Source organism: Eriocheir sinensis, chromosome 39, assembly GCF_024679095.1.
Source record: "Eriocheir sinensis breed Jianghai 21 chromosome 39, ASM2467909v1, whole genome shotgun sequence".
NCBI classification, from domain to species: domain Eukaryota; kingdom Metazoa; phylum Arthropoda; class Malacostraca; order Decapoda; family Varunidae; genus Eriocheir; species Eriocheir sinensis.
In genome coordinates this window covers 11,299,560-11,312,045 of record NC_066547.1, presented here as the reverse complement: position 1 = coordinate 11,312,045, position 12,486 = coordinate 11,299,560, and the positions used below count along the sequence as shown (strand labels likewise).

Sequence of the window (12,486 nt, the reverse complement as noted above, 5' to 3'; positions counted from 1 at the left end):
TGATGTGGAATACTAGTTTCTTAACTATTGAGCTCCACTGCTCCAACTCCTCCACCAGCCTTACCTAACCTGAGGCATGCAGATTGTGGAGGAAAATAACCGATCTTAGGCAGACCAATTGGTCAGCATCAGCATCAGCATTGCCTTTACAGTGAAATTAAACATATATATAAAAAATACCAGAGCTTTTCGCACTTTTATGGTTCCCAGTTGCCCATTGTGCCTGTGCTGCAGTGCTCTTCCTGGACCCTCCCTGTAATGATCATCCTGCACAGACCCTTTGTCCTTTATTTTCTTGTTAGAGACAAAGCTTTTTTGTTGGAGAGAGGCGCTGAAGAGTGAAGATCAAAGGAGTAGTCAACTCGAGAGGCTGCTCTTGTTAGGTTTTATATCAATATTAAATGAATTCAACAGAAACCTGCAAGCATTATCTGACTCACCAATTTCACGAGGTTGATAATATATTTAAAGTTGCATGCCAAGGGCATGTATATAACAATTAAAATAACAATAACCACTGTGTAGCCAGCCTTGTAGCTAAACAGATAGGCTACCATTTTTTTGAAGACTTGAAAAATTTGTACTTGAATGTCATGGCGTTAATGAATTACAATGATTTTCAAATATTTGCGCTGGTTCAATAGATAGGAAGTCAGTGACGCTCAACATTTGTGAAAGGAAAGCTGTTTTTATTATTCAATAATTTACTCTGATGCTGTGCTAGTCCCCAGACAGGGCACGGTGACGAGCTCAGGGAAACCATTGTTTTTACCTTGCTTAGTCCGTCACCTCGCTCCTTACATCAGCTAGTGTAACAAAATGTGGTAAAAGCTACATTTCCTGGGCAGTAAAATAAACATTAGTTAATCCTCTTGAGTTCGCTACGATCTTCACTCCTCATTAACTATCTCTTACAACCCATTGATTGACAAGACGCTTCCACCTCGCACATCAACTATTTCCAAAGGCCAAAAAAGAGACCAATCGGGTTCTAATGAGTGTCTTTTTAGGTTCATGGTACAGAAGAAGGGTCATACTACTAAAAGGGCCATAAAACTGCCTCTGCAAATCCCCCAAAACTCCTACGAAAGCCTCGTCAAAGGTGTGTGCTTGGGCGCCAAAATGTTAATTTATGTGGTCGCGTCTGGCAGCGGGGGGCGGCACGAGCACAGCTGCACGCGTGGCTGAGGCGGCGACGCGCATGCCAGTCTCCTACCTGTGCACGTGTGGCCGCGGCGGGAAGGAGGCGAACCGCGTGCTGCTCCCGCCTTCTTCATCTGTGACACCACTACAAGGACTACAGTGAAGTGTGAGCGTGTGGCATCCTTAGGGAGGGTTCACCTATGACTGTGTGTGAATAACCGAGATACTTGATCAGTGTGCCGCGTGGATAGAATGGTTTTCGTTAATTTGAAAACGAAAACGAATAAGCATTTTGAATTTGAATGATTTTGTCCCCTGAAAGACGGGTGGCTCAGATCGAGGGTACGGTGACTAGCTCAAGGATATTGGTTCTTTAAGTTTTTTAGTCTGTCACCCCGCTCACTTATACGTTGTCGATAATAACTGCATTTCCTGGGCAGTAAAATTAATATAACCATGTGTCGTGTCGTTCTGCTGCTCTGGCCACATAGCTAAAAACGAACTACCAAATGATGGACTGTAGCCCTTCCCCCCTAGCTCTTCCCTACATCTTGAAAGCCTGTGGTTGGTATTGTCAGATGCCCCCACCCCTCACGCCAACTATTTCCAAAGGCCAAGAAGGAGGTTAATCGAGTTCTAATGCGTGTTCTTTTAGGTTCACGGTACAGAAGAAGGCTCAGACTACCACCAGGGTCATAAAAGTACCCCTGGAAATGCCCTAAACTCCCACGAAAGACTAGTAAATTACGTGTTCTTGGGCGCAGAAATGTTTAAAAATATGGTCTCCTCGTAAATTATATCTAAGCCTCGGCATGCCCAGCAAATATACATAATAGCTCAAAATGCAGAGACGTGATTCTACAGCACAGACACCCATGAGACGGAACGAGGGGTAAACATTTTGACCTTTTGACGAACGCACGCGCGGGATGGGAAGAGTTTTAGAGGGTGGGCGGGTGTGGGCAGCGCAAGGGAGGTAGAAGAACGCTTGTGATCTCTTAACTAATGGTCCATATTCGGGGTATACACGCACACATTTCATAAGGCTTTCATAGATGTGGTAGTTTGACAAGGCTTCTGCACCATGAATGTGAAAAAAAACCCATGAGAACCCGACTAATCCTCCTTTATGCCCTTTGCAAATATTTGTTGCGAGAGTAAAAGCGTCGGGGATTACGGGCCACAGTAGGCTATCTCACGGTCATCCTCTTTTATCTATCCCAAACCTTCTAACGCATTATTCATTGTCTTACCACCACCGACTGATACTTCATTTATTCGTGTTTGCTTCTCTCTGTTCCGTTAAGCCACCAATAGAGCGTAAGGAGGAAGAGGAGGAGGAAGCTTTCAGAACATCACCGAGGACGTGGATGAATCGAGTTGCGTGTTTTACGGATGAACGACAAGCGACACCTTATATTTCCCCGCCATGCTTCGCTCCCTGCTCCCGTGTGGTTTAGCCGGGGTCCCACTGTATGCAGGGCTCCAAAGACACCGCACACTACTTTACTTCCTCGTTCCGGCGGGAGATGAGGATTAATTTAACTGCACGCTTCACGCCTCTACGCCCTACCTTATTGTGTTAAGCACGCGGGGTTAGATGGATCCCTTCCCCACCTCCTTCCCCTCTTCCTTCCTTTCTTCCTTCCTTCCTTCCTGCGGTTGTGGGCTGCGATGCGGAGGGTCAACAGCCGGGAGGTTATGATGTAAATTATGCAAAGAAGCTGTGAAGGGGCTCGTGATACTGTATTCCTTCCGTCCTCTTCGTTGCCCTTACCGCTTATTTCATCTACATCCTTCCTAAAAACATTTCTTCCTGGCCCGCTTCTCCTTCCTCTTCCTCCTCCACCCTCACACCCCTGTCTTCCTCCTCCTCCTTCTCCCCCTCTCCCCACGTCTCATTTCCCTGAACTCTGTGGCATTTAGTCGGAGTGGGTGGGTGTGTTCTATAGGTTGGTCCCCTTGCGTAGACTCACCAATATCATGCTTTTACTAATACGTTTCACTATAAAATCTCTCCTAACGCGGAAGGTAATTGTTTATCATCTCGCTGCTGAAACTAAGTAGACCGACCAGTGTATATTGTAGTAAGAGAGTGACGTTGCTTATCTGCGCGGAAGAAGAGAAAGAAGTCGAGATACTTTTTGTTGTTTTATTGCTTCGTTAGTTTGCCCTGGAGTGGCGAGGCTTGAATGAGAGCGCCTTGACGTGGTGGCCGTGAATGCTGCCTTAATAGAGCGTGTTGCAGCATCTCCTTACCGACCCAGCTGCCTGCCTGCCTGCCTACCCGACCGCCCGCCTGCCCACCTTTCTAGTCTGGCCGTTGCGCAAGATTAAATGAATGCGTAGGCAGATGATTTTTTTTTGTTTTTTTTGTTTTCCCTTTACTTCCTGCCTTTTCCTTTCGTCTGTAGGTATTGTTGTTTCTTTATTTGTTCTTTTATTTTTTCCTGGTTTCCTTCTTTCTTTATTCTGTGTGTGTCTATCTGTCTGTCTTGTCAACTTGTCCGTTCTCTCTCTCTCTCTCTCTCTCTCTCTCTCTCTCTCTCTCTCTCTCTCTCTCTCTCTCTCTCTCTCTCTCTCTCTCTCCTCATGGCTAACGTTCATCCTCTGTTACGTAGCACAGCCTTTTATGTCAGTGTAAATATGTAAAGAAAAAGGACGAGAACAAGAATTTCGAGTTTTTATTAGTCTTTATTGCGAGTGAATTTGCAGTTTTGCGTAAGACAGCTCTCAAGTTTTTTTTTTATACTTATTTTTCTGACGTCGTTTGAATGTTCCGCTACACCGCTTTTTTTTACACGGAAATTGTTACTTTACGTCTGTTGCTATCCCAGTGTGAAGGATTAGTAAAGTATAGAACCTTTTCCTAAGACGAATGAAAAGATTACACATAGCTAAGAAAAAGAAGAAAGTAGAGGAGTGGAAGATAACATAACATAAAGAACATAAAAAAAAACAATAAAACAACAATGAAAGGAGGAAAAAAACAATTTGAAAAGTGTTACAGTGGAAAAATAAAGTAAAGAGAAGTAAATAAATAAAACCGTAAGTTACAGATACTGAGTGAGGAAACAATACTTATTTATCTAACATCTTATTTCCTCCAGCATCGAAAATAAAAAAAAGATAAAAAAAGAAGAAAAAAAAAAGCAAAGACAAAACAAACGAAAACAGACGTACTGGACACCGCATGGAAGTGTAGAAGTGACTGACTTAATATCTTGGATTCCGAACCCTCGAGGGACTTGTGACCTTTGTGACTGATAACTCCAAGCAAGGGAGTGACCTTTTTACCTGGTAACCTCCCTTGTGTTACTATCTGGCGGCCTACCTGTCTGTCTGGTGATGGTCGTCTTCCGCGGACTCTGCTGCTACGACTACACCTGAGACAAAAGGTGAGTTGATTAGAAAAGAGTGTGAGGAGGAAAATGGAGGGGACAGGTAAAGGGTGTGGGGGGGGGGGGGTTGTTAAGATTAGTTATATGTGTGTGTGTGTGTGTGTGTGTGTGTGTGTGTGTGTGTGTGTGTGTGTGTGTGTGTTTGTTTTGGCTTGCACCTGAGAGAAAAAGGGAGTTGATTAGAAAAGAAAGTGAGGGGGAAAGGGAGGTGATAGGTGGGGGTGTTTGTTATGCTTTGTTTTATGTTTGTGTGTTTGTTTGTTTCGTGGGTTGTGTTTACTTACGCTTGTCTTATTTGGTGGATGTGTTGTTGTTGTTGTTGTTGTACTATACTGCAACAATTTATTCTGGATAGTTACCAGAATTTCTCAAAACATTTGCCTGTTCCCTAGTTCATGATGCTCACTTCTTTTTTCCTCTCCATTCCTCTTTGCGTTTTTTTCTCTATATTTATCGATGATCCAATTAGTTTTTGAACCGTATGTTAAGATGGGTAGGATACAGGAAGTCACTACTCATATTTACCAAAAAAAAAAAAAAAAAAAACCCCGCTTCATTCCACGTCTATGAGGAAAGCAGTGGGAAGAGGGATTTTTTTTTCATATTTGTTTCCTTTTTTTTATGGCCTTGAACTGACTCCTTTGACGTAAAAAAAATCCTCTTCGATATATTATTGGTGGGCTTGGTTTGCATTACTAATTGTTTACCCTACATAGGCGCTTTACTCTGTTCTCTCAAGTATTGTCTTCCTGTTCATTATGTGCCGTCCCACCAGTAGATCAATTAATTCATCTCTAAATATGTGAAGGCCCGGAGACGGTGAATTAAACTAACAAAACGTATAATATTATAACACCGAGGGAAATAAAAATCAAGAAAAGACAATGTAGATGTTGAATTATTGGCCGAAAATGGAAATCGAAAGTGAAATAATTCCCACGGCGTCATGCATGCAGAGAGAGAGAGAGAGAGAGAGAGAGAGAGAGAGAGAGAGAGAGAGAGAGAGAGAGAGAGAGAGAGAGAGAGAGAGAGAGAGAGAGAGAGAGAGAGAGAGAGAGAGAGAGAGGGGGGTAAGCGCTCTTTGATCTTCAGGTATAGGAGATAAAAAAATGTGTAATTATCTCCTGTAAAATATTTGCACCTCCGTATGCGTGACTGTGCTTTGAGGAGGTTGTTGTACGGAGAGGAGGAGGAGGAGGAAGAACGCGATGAGCAGGAGGAGGAGGAGAAGGAGAAGAAGGAAGAGGAAAGAAAATAAATTAAAAACATGAAGAGAATGAGGATGGGGAAAGAGGAAATAGAGAGAGAGGGGAAAGGAGGAAGAAAGGAGAAGAAACATAGAAGTGAGTTTAAAAAAAGTATGGAGGAAGAACGCAGGGAGAGAGAGAGAGAGAGAGAGAGAGAGAGAGAGAGAGAGAGAGAGAGAGAGAGAGAGAGAGAGAGAGAGAGAGAGAGAGAGAGAGAGAGAGAGAGAGAGAGAGAGAGCATAATGAGCAGCAGGAGGAGGAGTGAGGAAAGTAAATGAGCATAACGTAAAGAAGAAAGAAAAGAACAAGTAACAGCATGAGGAAGAGTAAATAAGGGGAGGGAGGAGGAAGGAAGGAAGCAGAAACCATTGAAGAAACAGAAAGAGGGAGAGAAGGGAAAGTGGAAGAGGAGGAGGTAGGAAAACAGAGAAAGAACATGATAAGCAGGAGGAGGAGGAGGAGGGAGAAGGAAGAAAATAACGAAAGTGAAAGAGGTTGAGGAAGAGGACATAGAGGGAGAGAGGAAGGGAGGAAGGAAGGAAGGAGAAGAAACCATTGAAAAAAAAGTTAGAAAGAGGGAGAGAGGTGGAACGGAAAAATGGGGTGGGGTGGGGGATGGACAATATTATGATGATGAGGAAAAGGAGAAGGAGGAAGAGGGAGGAGGGAGAGGAAAGAAAAGGAGCAAGATAAAAGAAAGTAAAAAAGAAAGAGGAATAAGGGAATGGGAAGAGGAAATAGGGGAGAGAGGAAGGAAGGAAAAAAAAAAGACAGAGGCGGGAGGGAAAAGGGGAGTGGAGAAAAGGAGGAGGAAGAGGAAATAAGGGAAAGGAGAAATAGAGAAAGGAAGGAGAAGAAACCATTGCAGAAACAGAGAGAGAAAGAGGGAGAGAGGTGGAAGGGAAAACACGGGTGAGGGGGAAGGAGGAGGAAGAGGAGGGAGGAGGAACGCAGGGTTGATGTGGTCACGCAAAGTACCTCTCGTGACTGGCGCCTCACTATCATATCGATCGCGGCGTGGCCAAGGGAAAGAGAGACCCGAGGCGTGAGTGTGTACGTTAGTTTCCCGTAAGGTACGACGTGCAGGGAGGATTGATATCGTTGTCGTGCTTTCATCTGGCCTTGAGTGTCACATTATGCGGGCTATCGTCTCTCTGTCTCTCTCTCTATCTATCTATCCTTGCCTGTGTGTGTATGTGCGTGTGTGTGTTGCATTTGTATTCGCAGAGAGAGAGAGAGAGAGAGAGAGAGAGAGAGAGAGAGAGAGAGAGAGAGAGAGAGAGAGAGAGAGAGAGAGAGAGAGAGAGAGAGAGAGAGAGAGAGGAGTCGTAAGGTAATGTTAAGAGGGGACGTGACAGGTGGAGGAGGAGGGAACGAGGGAAGGGGAGAGGTATGTGAGGGGAACAAAGGAGGGACGGGTAGCAGGCAGGTGAGAAAGGGAGGGAGAGAGGGAAGGAGGGAGGGAGGGAACCGGCGGATGTAGCAAAAGGAAAGAGGGAGGGAGGGAGGGAGAGTGTGAGAGAGAAGGGGAGAGAAGAATGGAGGGGTGAAGGGGGACGCTGGTCTGGAGGAAAGAGAGAGAGAGAGAGAGAGAGAGAGAGAGAGAGAGAGAGAGAGAGAGAGAGAGAGAGAGAGAGAGAGAGAGAGAGAGAGACGGAGGGGGGGGTGGGGGGTAAAACAGGTGTGCTTCGCCGGGTAGGAAGGGATCGATAAAGGACAATATATAGAAAAAAATACGAATTTCCATTTTTATTTTACACTCCCTAATCTGTCAGCTCGTTGCCATGATACTAAAAAATGGGAATAAACAACTTGAGTCTATAATTAAAAAGGGATAAAAAGCGGCTTATAAAGGGAAACTGTGAAATCCCATCGTTAAGTTTATATATTTTTTCGTTTTCGTGCAATCGATATCATGGGCGGTCGGCTGGAGGATGGCGGTGTACGATGCTATTTCATTTTTGTTTTTGACCGGGAAACTTTCTCGTTGATTCAGATCGCATCGTATTGCTGATTAGACTGCGGGAAAGTAGCGTATTAGGATCTCTTTTTCGTTGTCTGGTACGGTTTAAATTGACGAAGAAATAATGAGTTAATATATTAGTGGACTGCGGCAAAAGTATTAAGTATAAGTATAGAAATTATAAAGTTATTACGTGTTTAGATTTCTTTGCTACGTTTTTTTTTTGTCTTTTACGCTTTAAATAAACGAAGATATACGAGTTAATAAATTAGTGAACTGCGGCAAAAGTTTAAAGTATATTAAAAAGTATAAAAATGTGTTAAGTTATAGCGTGTTAAGATTTCTTCGCTACGTGTTTCTTTTGTGTGTCTTTTACGCTTAAACTGGCAGAGAAATATGAGTTAGTAAATTGGTTTGGGTTCCGAGACTCTCACTGTGACTAAAATTGGACCTTTCCGTAGCATAGACTTTATAATCGTACACAATAAAGGACTGATCAGTTTTATGGCAAAGTCGGTAGATGGACATATTCTCTCTCTCTCTCTCTCTCTCTCCATCATCAAAACCACAAAACCGCTGCTCGACACTTGATTGCTCGAGTGAAAGTTTCGTTTTATAAAAGTTTGTCTAGGCAAGGTCAAGTTTCGAGAGAGAGAGAGAGAGAGAGAGAGAGAGAGAGAGAGAGAGAGAGAGAGAGAGAGAGAGAGAGAGAGAGAGAGAGAGAGAGTATGCCGGATGGAGAAAATAAAAGAGAGGGGGGAACGGAAATAAGAGAGGGAGGGAGGGGACGTAAGAATGAATGAAGGGAGAGAGGGAGGGAGAGGACAGTAGGCGAAGCGGAGGAAACAGAAAAGAAAGGATGCAAGGGAGAGAAAGTAGGACAGGAAGGAAGGAGGCGAACCGTGAGGAGAGAAAAAAGAAAAGTACTGATAGTGATGGTGGTGAGGGTGAAGGTGGTGATGGTGGCTGTTGGTAGTAGTAGTGGTGGGTTGATTGGTAGTGGTGGTAGGCAACAAGAAAAGGCGTGGTGGTCTAGTGGCTTGGAGCGTCAAACTACGGGGAAGGCGGTTCGAATCCCAGTATTGTCAGGAAGGGGATTCGGTCTTAAAACCCAAACCACAACCCCCCTAAAAAAAGAATAACTCAATATAGACATAGATAAGTAAAAGCTGTCAAAACAACAACAACAGCAACAACGTGAGTGGGGAGCAACAAGAGGTAGAGTTTCTAATGGTATATGGTAGTGGTGCGTGTTGGTGTTAGTGTTGCGGGTAATGGGTGTGGTTATTGTGGTGGGGGGGGGGGGGGGTAATGGGAGCGGCAATGTCGGTTGGTTTGGTGACTTTGGTGGTGACAGTGGTGAAAGAAGTCAACAACAGAAGTATTAATAGAAAATAATGGGCAAGAATAACAGTATAAGCTTAGTGATAGTGGTGGAGATAGTAGTAGCAGTAGCAGTAGTAGTAGTAGTAGTAGTAGTAGTAGCAAAGATGTCCTAATAATGGTGTTGGTGTTCGCAATAGCATTTAAAGATATAAGTTTAGTTGTAGTGGAAGTACTTTATTTTATAACTTTTTTCTCTTTCAATAAAAAAAAACTGAGAGAATGTGAATTTACGATAATAACACGAAAATATAAAACACTGTAGGAGATATAGCCAGTTAATAGTACTTGTTATTGTTGTTGTGGTTGTAGTGTACTTGGAAACACAGGTAGGAGGTGAGGTAACCAGTCAGGAGAAGTTACCATGTCAATACAAGCAGCTCAATTTCCGTGTCAATACTTCATAAACAAAGGAAGTGGAGGCGCGCGTGTTGTGTGTATAGGTGTAGGAGGGAAGCGAAGAGGGAGTCTGGGCTGCTCACTTCTCATTTATTCATGCAGCCATTACGACGAACTGAGCATGAGGGAGGGGACAGTGTGTGTGTGTGTGTGTGTGTGTGTGTGTGTGTGAGAGAGAGAGAGAGAGAGAGAGAGAGAGAGAGAGAGAGAGAGAGAGAGAGAGAGAGAGAGAGAGAGAGAGAGAGAGAGAGAGTCGTTAGTAATCAAAATGTCAAAAGTTTTATAAAATGAATCTAATTATGCAAAACTGATTAGTGACACAAAAAATACAAAAGAAAATCCTTCATAGACTCAGTTCCTTAAATCAATACACAACTATAAATACGCGCGACTCTCCAGACGTGATTGTTAGTCCGTAAAACATGTTGACAAAAAAAATAGAAGTAAACTGGAAAAGGAAGGGAGGGAGACAAGAAGGATTAATACAAAGGAAGGAAGGAAGGAAGGGAAAAGGGAAGCGGATACCACGCAAAGAGAAAGAGGGTGAGTAGAAAAAAAACAAAGAAAAGGGAGGAAACAAAGAAAAATGGGAGTATAAGGAGATATAAAGGGAGGGGAAAGGAACACTGAAGGAGGATTGATGTAGGGAATTAGAGGAGTGAAAGAGAAATGTCACGTGAAGAAATGGAGGAAATTATTGAGTGAATTCGGAGAGAGAGGAACTGAAATCATTATATGGATAGATGGAGAAGGCCGAGGGAAGAAAGGTGAAGGGAGGCGAGGAGAGTGATGGAAGGAGAGAAAAAAAAGAGGGGGAGGGAATGAAAGAGGAAAAAAAGGAGAGTGAGTAAGGAGAGGGTGAACGAAGGAGAGAGGGATGGGAGAAGAGCAACCGGAGGAAAGAGGAAGGAAAGCTGGAGGAATAGAGAGAAGAAAGGAAAGTGAGAGATGAAGAGTGTGGGGAGGAGAGAGAGAAAATAAATATAAGGGAAGGAGAAAGGGAAGAAAGGAGAGTAAGAGAAAGAGAGTGGGAGGAAAAGAGTAAAGGAAGGAAAGAAAGAAGAAAGGAGAGAGGGAAAAGGAAACAGGGAAAGACAAAGGACAAAGGGTGACAGGACGCAGGAAAGAGTGCAACAAGTGGGGCTTCCGTTGCATCCTGAGATAACAGCTGCGAGGAGGAGGAGGAGGAAATGGAAAATGAAGAAGAAGAAGACGAAAAAGAAGAAGAAGAAGAAGATAAAAAAAAAAATAAATAAAAAGAGTTAGAATAAAATAAGGAAAAGAAGAAAGTGGGAGGAGAATGGGAATAAAAAAAGCAGCTTATGAGGCATAGGATAAAAAAAAAAAAATGACACCAGGGAGGCAAAAAAGAAGAAAGAAAAGGAAAGGAAAGGAAAGAAAAAGAAAGAAACATGGGCAGAAGAGGGACATTAACACTCATTCACTGTTATACCTTCTACTATAACTTTTTTCACACGTTCTCCTCTCAAGCTCATCTCACCGCCTCTTAAAAACATATCTGGGAAAGGGATTGCGTGCTACGAGTTCATACCACGGTGACTTCAACGCTATGGAAGAAAATGATCATAGGAGAGGAACGAAGGAAGGAAGGAAGGAAGGAGGCTAAGGAAGGGAGGGGTTTGGGTACTTTATAGCGGTGTCGAGTAAGGAAGAGAGGAAGGAAGGAAGAAAGGAAGCTTGGGTACCATATAGTGGTGTCGAGTAAGGAAGAGAGGAAAAAGGAGAGGAAGGAAGGAAGGAAGAAGGCGAATTGAAGGGAAGGGGGTAGTGGGTAAGGAGGAGAGGAAGGAAGCGTGAAATGAGATGGAAGGAGGAAAATTTCAATGTCGAGGTTTATATTATTTTGTGTTGGTAATAATTGTTTTCTGTTTTGGGTAATATTCATTTTCCGATTCTTCAATTCATTCTTCTTTCTCATTATTATTGGTTTTATTGTAGTTATTGTTATTATTATTATTATTATCATTGTTATAATTGTTGTCATTACCATGTCTTTTTTTTTCTCCTGTTTTCATCATTGTCAGTATCATCATCACCTTTTTTTCTTGTTCTTGTTCTTCTTCTTCTTCCTTTGTTTCTGTCTTCCAACTCTTCTTTTTCTCCCTCTCCTCACATACGATCCCTTCCCTCTCCCTTTTCGCTTGCCCTCATCATTCATTTGCCACCTCTTCCCTTTCTCCTTTCCTTCCTTCATCAGCTTTCGTTTGGAGTCCTTTATTCACTGTTTCTGCTGTTTAAACGTTTTCCACCTTCTTCCATCTTTCTATCCCTCTTTCGGTTTCCTTTCTTCCCTCTCTCCTTCCTTCTTTCCCCCACTCGCTTTTCTCCTATCCCTCTCTTGTTCCCCGCCTCCCTCTCTCCTTACTCACTCTTCTTTTTTTCTTCTTCCATTCCTTCCAACTCCCTTTTCTTTTCTCTCTCCTTCCCATCACTCTCCATTCCTCCCTTCGCCTTTCTTCCCTCCGCCTCCTCTCTCTCCCCTTAACCTCCGTTGTTCTCATTTCTACTTGTATTGTTTCCTCCTCTATTTTTCTCTTCCATTTCATTACAGTTTTGCCTTTTCACTTTTCTTCTGGTTCGATCGTTTATTCCTTTCACCTCGCACATCTATGACCTTTTACACCTTTCATTTCTCCCTCTTCTCTTTCCTCCTCCTCCTCCTCCTCCTCCTAGGGTCGTGTTAAATAAGAGGATTGTTCATAACTTTTGGGTGATTCGCGTGACGAGATGATGGGCGGATGTGAGGCAGGTGGATCTGAATATAAGTGTTAATTTACCTGTGTGTGTGTGTGTGTGTGTGTGTGTGTGTGTGTGTGTGTGTGTGTGTGTGTGTGTGTGTGTGTGTGTGTGTGTGTGTGTGTGTTTGATTGTCGCATTGTATTTCTTCTTTCGTTTTATCTTTTTTCTTTCTTTTCTTTCCTTTTTTTCT

At 43.2% G+C, this 12,486-nt stretch overlaps 1 protein-coding gene across 1 annotated transcript in view; it reads left to right on the top strand.

Moving 5' to 3' along the window:
- Nucleotides 1-1,068: 1,068 nt before the first annotated feature.
- The window catches only part of LOC127009123 (cadherin-89D-like), a 61,608-nt gene continuing 50,190 nt past the window's right edge, over nucleotides 1,069-12,486 (top strand). The window contains exons 1-2 of the mRNA XM_050881910.1: nucleotides 1,069-1,309; nucleotides 3,981-4,541. The gene's annotated coding sequence lies outside the window, so the exon portion shown is untranslated. The remainder of the gene's footprint in view (nucleotides 1,310-3,980; nucleotides 4,542-12,486) is intronic.